The sequence below is a fragment of the Rhododendron vialii genome, chromosome 12a (assembly GCF_030253575.1).
Source record: "Rhododendron vialii isolate Sample 1 chromosome 12a, ASM3025357v1".
NCBI classification, from domain to species: domain Eukaryota; kingdom Viridiplantae; phylum Streptophyta; class Magnoliopsida; order Ericales; family Ericaceae; genus Rhododendron; species Rhododendron vialii.
This window is the reverse complement of record NC_080568.1, coordinates 34,994,655-35,002,759: the sequence shown is the minus strand read 5'-3', so window position 1 is coordinate 35,002,759 and position 8,105 is coordinate 34,994,655. Positions and strand designations below refer to the sequence as shown.

Here is an 8,105-nt window from a genome sequence, read left to right as displayed (position 1 = left end):
GTAATTTCACCTTATTCTTTTAGGTTAGCAAATTCTTAATATGTGGGATAGTTTTTTCAAACAAGGTAACATATAAAAGGTCCTATTAATTTAGGCAAATGAAGCAATTTGAAAAGTGCAGTTATAGCCTATAGGCTGAGCAATTATGGTATGAGCGAGTAATTACGCTATTTATGGTAGAGCAAATAATCGTTGTTTTTCAGCATTGGAAGGAGCTGAGGAAAGCCGATTACTCTTGAGGATTATACCTCGAGAGGTCTGTCTTTCTCTTCAGGTAAAGTGCAAATCTCTACCAATTTCTTTGGTGCCATTAATCAAGAGATCAATTTAGAGGTTAATGGTAGATTTTATCCTATCCGAGCAGTGGAAGAACAATCTGTGGTTAACAATATGATGAGCGGTGTTTGCAAGTATAAATGCAATGGAAGTGTCAGTATTAATTCCAAAAATCTTGTTTCTGACAAGGAAGAAGATGATTGGATTGATGGCGGATGAGGGTCTTGGAGCTGGGATAGAGCAGGAGGATATAATTAGGGAAGAGAGTCGTTCATTTACAAGCCCTATCTTTTAAGTACCGAAATTCAATATAAAGGGTTCGAGGTATTTAACTAAAGAGAGGAGTGAAGAGATTAGCATCCTTGGGGAGAGATCCACCCATGAAGCTATTTTAAAAATGGAAAGGAGGTTAAATAGATCCAAAAGAAAGTTAAAAAAGAATAAACTTATTTCTGAGTTTGGGATTAAGGCGGCCAAAGTTCAAAAAAAGGTAAGGTGGCTCCCTCCTCCTCTCTTTCGACTAGAGACATTCAGAATAGGAATTCTATTTTATTCAAGAATGCTAGTAAGGCTTTGGATTTTGGCGCTCGATTGGGAATTAAAATCGTAGGAAGAAGAAACTATAACTTGAAGAAATGGGTTGAAATGGAAGAGGAGGAAATTGTGGAAAGGGAGAATGCCTTGAAGAAGCTCGCGGAGTTAGAAAAAGGAAACACATCGGATTGGGAGGAAAATGCTTCTTTATCTTTGGAGTTTTAGAGGCATTTGTGAGTTTTGTTGTTTTTGGCGTTGGTCCATCGTTTTGATTTGGAATCTCGCTCCTGTGTGTATGTGCTTTTGTGGAGTTATGGTTGTTGGGGTTAGGTTTGGAGTTTTTCTTTTAGGTTTTGGAGGTTTTTTTTTTTTTTTTTTGCCTTTTGTGGAGTTTTGGGTTTGGGGGTTGGTTTTTTGGATGTTTTAGTTTGGAGTTTCTCAAGTTTTGGCTTCTTTGGTTGGCACCTTGCCGGCCTTTTCGGTGGTCTTGGATGGCTTCTTACCGGTGTGCCCTTGTTCCGTTTAATCTTTGTAATCGTTTATGAAGATTAATAAAATCTTTTTGCTTAGCAAAAAATAATAATAATAATCGTTGTTTTGATTCTTCCTTTAGAAGCCAAAATAACAATGCATATTGTATCGCCATGCTTCACATACCTTTATGCCTCTAACTTGGAAATTTTCCAAAAGAGCCAAAAATAAAAAATAGAAGGAAAAACATTATTGAACTTTGTCCACAACCTACAATAATGTTTTGCTAAATCTAATTTCATATAACCTCCTATACACATCTCCTCCACGATATGTTTATTGCAGTTTTTCTCTTCTATTATACTCTCAATTTTTTTCCCAAAAAAATTGAAAAGTCATAGTTTATATGCTTCTTAGATATCATCCAAAAGATTAATAGTCCCTCTCGATTTATCTTTTTAACTTACTTCGCTGACTCAAATTATTCCTCTGAGTTTTGCATCATGCATTCATAGGCATTTATGTTGTTAAAAATCTAACATAATTGAATATTGTGCAGGAAAAGTATTGGAGAATGAGGTGTTAGAGCAAAACTTCATGGCACGGCAAAAATGTTAGTAGGTTTCTCATATCACAACTCATGCTCCTAGAAATTATAAGCATGCATGGTTGTCTTCAACAATGGTGAATATTCCATAAGTATTTCATAACTTCTAGAGAATTTTTTTCGCTATTTTAATGTCTAATTAGTTAGAAAAATAACTCACATAGTCACAGGAAAATATTAGAGAAGACTAAATTTTCATGTATGTATGATATCAAAATAGATATTTACAAAAAGCAATAAAATGTTATATAAAAAAGCTTAAATAAGAAAAAAGATTTCTTATAAAAATAGAGGCAAAAAGAATAATTTCTCACTTCACACTTGATATTTTGATTATCTTGTGTGTTACAATTCCCGTGCATAGCACAAGTTTTCTGCAAGTTTTTTGTTAAATAAAAGAAGTAAAACTATGGTTGAAAGTATGTATTAAAATTTAATTATTTTGCGTGTGATGATTTATGTGCATAGCTCGGGTTTGCTGCTAGTTTTTTTTTTAAACAAAAATTGTTTGAATAAAGGGTGGTTAAAGGTGTTCCATTAACTTAACTTCTTTATGTGAAGTACAATTCAAAGAGCTCTACAGTATGAACGGGTTCGAAGGATCTGGATGAGCCCGTAATGGGCAAATTGCGCCCTTATCTATCTATTTCTTCTAAAATTAGGTGAAAAGTCCACAGTGTCTTCTCTTTCTTTTGTTGTTCTACCTTTTGACCCCTATGATATGAAATCCTTGACAAAGTAGCTTTTGTTTTGCCATTTTACTAGAAACAAATAGGTCAAAAAAAAAAAAAAAAAACCAAGAGCAATTCTACGTTTTCTCATTGTGGTGTGAGAACGAAGTCAAGAAATTTTGCTAGCTGTTAGAATCGTCACACACGCGCGCGCACGATTTACGAGTATAAAAAAGTAAAGGAATCAACATAGAGATATACGTGGTTTTTTACAAAATCGGGTACGTCCATGGGAGCAAGAGTGGCTACGGTTCTTTTATTATCACAGTACTCTATTCTAACCCTAACCTATTATTTGGTCTAGAACTCCTTATTATCTCTTCATACTTGACATATGAGCTGCCGCAGTTCTAACACTAGCTTCAAAACAAGAGGTTTACATGCGGAAGCTCGAACCTAGCACTTATCAGAATTGGGGGATGGTGTTGTGCAGTGGTGTGCGTAGCAACGTGTTGTGCACTTTCGAGCCGTCGGATCATGCATCTGATTGCTCGGATCTCATCTTGACAATAAATGACTCTCGATCGTTGACCCAAGATGTTCCTGTCCGCCTTTCTATTAATTTATCAACCAATTGGAGCAAATTGCAAATAATCATAAACTTAAGAGCACGGAATTGAGAAAACAATACTTCGAAGGCCAAATGGTAAACATGGAAAACATCAAATAGCCGAGCGTATTTTACCCAAATACTATACAGAAATGCTACTAGTATAGCAGTTGGAACACAGATACCGCGTACAATGCGCGTTTGAGTCGTCTTGAGTCCAACAAAACTAATCGGAGCCATTCAATTTGTTCAATATATTTTGCTTAAAGTTCCTGCAAAAAAATAAGCTCCATCCGACAACGATAAGAGCATTTATGAAGCGTTAAAAATTACTTAAGAAAATTTCTACAGCTATTTTCGACGCTTTGTAAATGCTCTTATTGATGTCAGATAGAGCTAATTTTTATAAGGACCTTAAGCAAAATATATTAAACAAAATGAGCGGCTCCGATTGTCTTTGTTGGATCCAAGACGGGCCCAAACGCGCACTGTATGCGCTGTCTGTGCCCAAGCTATTGTACCAATAGCAGCATCCAATACTATACCACCAAAACGTATGAACGAGGAGAATCCCGTAGGTGAAGTAAACGAGGAGAGAGAAATATCCAGTGAGAGAAACAAACACACACAAGAATTTCAATACACGTGTACCCCTCAAATCTCTACAAATACTGTATAAATACACCATCTCCCTCTCTCTATATCTCTGTTCACAAAAATTTCAGGGCTCTGCTCAAACAAACAGGCGGATATTTGATACCACCGCCGACCTTTTGCCCCCCGCTTTCTTGGGATTTCTTCTTGTGGGTAATATGTTTCCCAAGTTGAAGGTAAGCCTGTAGAAAAATGTTTTCTTTTTGTCCATTTCTATTTCTCTTGGTCTGAAAATTCCAACATAGCCTGATACTTTCAGGAAAAATGAAAAACTTGCTTTGTTTTTTCAAAATTTGAGGGATCTCTAACCTTTTGATTTTTCGGGGTCCAATTTCCCCTTATGTTACTGATGCAAGGTCAATCTTCCAATCCATTAGATTATTTTGCAAGAATATTTTTTACGGATATGTATGTAGGTGAATATTACTAATTTTCGAGACGCTTTTGATCTATTTGTGTGTTTCTTATGAGAATTTTTTTCTCCTGGATGCTTAATCTGTGAACTCATAAGAAAAGTTTAATTTACACCACGAAAAGAAAAAACTTTTCTTCTGAATGTTGCGGGGGTTGACTAGACTTTTTGGGTTTTTTTTTTCCTTTTTTTTTCTGACTTTGAAGATTCAACATTCGTATGAGCATCTCTAACCAAGCTCTAAAACACAAAAATAGAGAATGAATGTGACATATTAATAGAATATTTTATAATTTATTTTCTCTTTTTGGTCTCTATTTTTGGATACCCAATATTCTCTGAGTGGGAATAAATTACAAAATCGCGGATAAAAAAAAAAAAATTACAAAATCTCCCCTCAATATGTCACATCCATTCTCTATTTTTGTGTTTTAGAAGATGGATCGGAGATACTCTAAGAGCTTTGATTTGCAAAGAAGTTTGCTTCATTCATGTACTATCTCAATTCATGCACAAAATTCTTACAATGGGTACCTTTCAGAAATCAAATAGAGTAAAGCTTGTATCTTTTCTTCTGTTGTTTCTTGATTTCTTTGAAGTTTCTAAATTTTATCTGATTTTGTTTAATCTGACCTGAATTTAATGGGTTGATGCAGTATTGGAGTGGGTTTCGCTAGACAGAACTTCAATAGAAATGGAAGGAGATATGTTTTCAGGCATTGCCAATGGAAGCCAGGTAAATAGCAAGGTGTTACAGACATTTCAGAAGAGCTTTGTGCAAGTCCAGAACATTTTGGACCAGAACAGGTTGCTAATCAATGAGATTAACCAGAACCACGAGTCGAGAATCCCGGATAATTTAACAAGAAATGTGGGCCTGATTAAAGAGCTTAACAACAATGTTAGAAGGGTGGTTGATCTCTATGGAGACCTTTCTAGCTCTTGTGCCAAAACCAGAGAAGCTTCCTCTGAAGGGGAATCAGGTGGGACTTTGAAATCTCAGATGGAAAAAGTGGTCAAAAGAGGATTAGGTCTGGGTAATTGATCAAAACCTTGGTATTAAATGACCTAATGCAATCTTTTTCTTGTTGAGAGCAAAAAGATTACTACTTTAGTGAAGTGGTATGTACTCGTTAGATGCTGTATTTATCAATGTTGTAGTTTCAGGTTCATTTCCCTCCTTTTTGGCACATATAATAGATGTGTGGGTACTTTACATGCCATGGTATACTTTATAAGATCTACTGTACTTTACAATATCATTAGCAGTTGTTGGTAATCCCAGTCTTGAATTTTCATAGACCTGATTTGGGCCTTTATTATTTTTGTTGCATCATGCTTCTGTTTTTTGATAACTCGGTCTCCAGCCAAAAGGACTCACAACTTTCACTAGCGGAGGGTTCAATTAAAATTGGGGCAAAATTCCGTATGAGATGACCAATCCAATTATGAGAATTGATAAAATGCGGATGAGAGTTGAGCTCCGAACCAACAATTTCTTGAGGTCCCTAATTACTAAGTAACTACCACTGTGCTAACCTAAGCTTTGCATCATGCTTCTCTGATGAACTTGTTTTTCCCTATGCCTTTGATGGGAACTTTCAACAACCCTCTTTGTTCTTTTCCCATATCTGTCTAAAGATATTCCTTCTATTGTCTGCACTCCCAGTTTAAGGTCTAAAGGAAATGGTCAGCACATACTGCTTTTTGTAACATGTCCCAAAATATCCCAAACAGCTACTTATATATATGTGGGAAAACAATAGCATGAAATTCCTTTGATGACCTTGAGTATTTATTGACTCCTTGAGGTGAAAATGCTTTTGCTAGATAAGGAAAAGCACCACCGCAGGCCTAGAATCCCATAAAGTGAATGGTTATACTTTTGGACTTCTCATAAACTAATTGCAATCCCCTGAAGGGATTATAAGGAAAAAGTAAGTTAGTTTGTTTTGTTTAATGATTACCATTGAACAGCAAGAGAATGCTCATTGGTTAGGTATGAAACTTTGCTGCATTTAGTTGATTGATTAACCTTTCCTCCACTTATTCTTTCTCCAATTTGGTCTCCTTTCTCTTTTACAAATGCAGCAGTAAAATTGCACTTTTCCACATCGCATCTGTGTGATTTCAGCACTTCTTTTGTCTTCTCCAATTTTAATCCTCCTCTTATGTGATTTTTCTTGGAAGCCATTGATAATTCCTTTGAAGTTGAGTGGGAGACCATGTGCAGAATTTCTGGAAATAGCAATTTTTTTTCAGTTTACATATGAACGGCTGGGGTCCGGGATGATGAAGGAAAAGGTTGTTAAAACTGGAAGGGATTAGCCTAGTAGTCAAACCAGATATGTAGTGATTTATTTGTTTTAGGTTTTAGTGTAGATGCATTCTTGAGTAGATTTGATGGTTTTCTAATACCGTAGCTAATTTGCCCCCTTTTCTTTTATGAAGTCTTTTTAAAAGATTGTTGTAAGCCTAATAGCCTATGGACTTCTTATTTGGTTTTTTCTGTTCCTTGTTAATTGTTTGAACTGTTTAGGCCAGTAGTTTGTATATCTAAATCCTAATTTAGTTGTATAAATTGCATTTTCTTCATCCTCAGAAAGTTTAATGAAGGCAGTAACTAGTACTACTACTAGTTGAGAAACTTGGGTTTTGTTTTTTTTAAAACAAATATTATGTACATCAATTGGGGGCTAGAGGATGATTTACATGTTACTCCCTCCGTCTCTTTTTAAGTGTCCTACTTCGTAACTCCAACTTATTAAAAAGACATCATCATTACACCTTTCACGTCAACTTTTTCCTCCACTTTCCCTACTTACCCATCATCATTACACTTTTACTCACTAACTTTTCAAAATAAAATCTACTTTTAGGGACAAAATAGACAATACACCAACTTTTACCCTCCTAACTTTACAAAATGGACACTTATTAAGGGATAGCCCAAAATGGAATACTGGACACAAAAAAAGGAACGGAGGGAGTAACAATTATGCTACTATCATTTACCCCAACAAAAATATTATGCTACTATCACACACACTTGCACACAGAATCACATAAACTCACTCACATCAAGCTTGAGGTCCGTTATAGACTTATTGTATATGTTAAAGAGCTCGACGTCTCTTCATCAACTCAAATTTCAAACCTCTTCTTGAAAATCAAATGCATTATCAGACGTGAATATGAAGCTTGTGGTTGGCTCCCCTCCATATTCATCCCCTATACTCTTTCATACTCTCTCTTTTATGAGTCATAAAAGGCTCACATCAATGTTCCAAACAGTTTTATTTTTTTACTGTCAGACTGCTTTCCACCATATCTTCTAAAACTAATTGGTGGTAAGAAGTGTTTCAATTAAGTCTTTTATGACATTCGACATCGCACCTGCAAGTCTGTTTTTAGAGCGGTCACTAGGAGTGACATTGTATAATCAAATCCATAGGGGCACTCTGGGCCCAACACTTACCTTGCAGAGAAAATAACATTTTCGACGGAATAGAACAAAATCAAATTATTTGGCTAAAAATTAAGTGGAACAATACGTAAGTGTCGATAGTATATGACTAACTAGTATGAAATGAACATTTTGAGTTTAAATTGTGTTAAAAAATTTATATTAAATCAACCTAATTTTTTCAAGGAGGGTTTTTTTTTTACGGAATGTTTCATACACGATTTAAATCATTGTTATGAGTCACTAAAAAATGGGCATGAGTGCGAGGATGAGACGGTGGAGGGGTGCCGTACCCCTGAAGAAGCTTGAGCGTTACTAGTAGATGCCACACTGGTGCCGATAAGTCCAAAACTCACCAAGTCACAACGAAAGCCACGTCACTATATACTAATCCGGACTCCAAC

At 35.7% G+C, this 8,105-nt stretch overlaps 1 pseudogene; it reads left to right on the top strand.

The window, feature by feature from the left end:
* The first annotated feature begins 3,838 nt into the window (after window positions 1-3,838).
* On the top strand, window positions 3,839-5,535 carry LOC131311670 (protein ELF4-LIKE 4-like; annotated as a pseudogene).
* The last annotated feature ends 2,570 nt before the right edge of the window (window positions 5,536-8,105 follow it).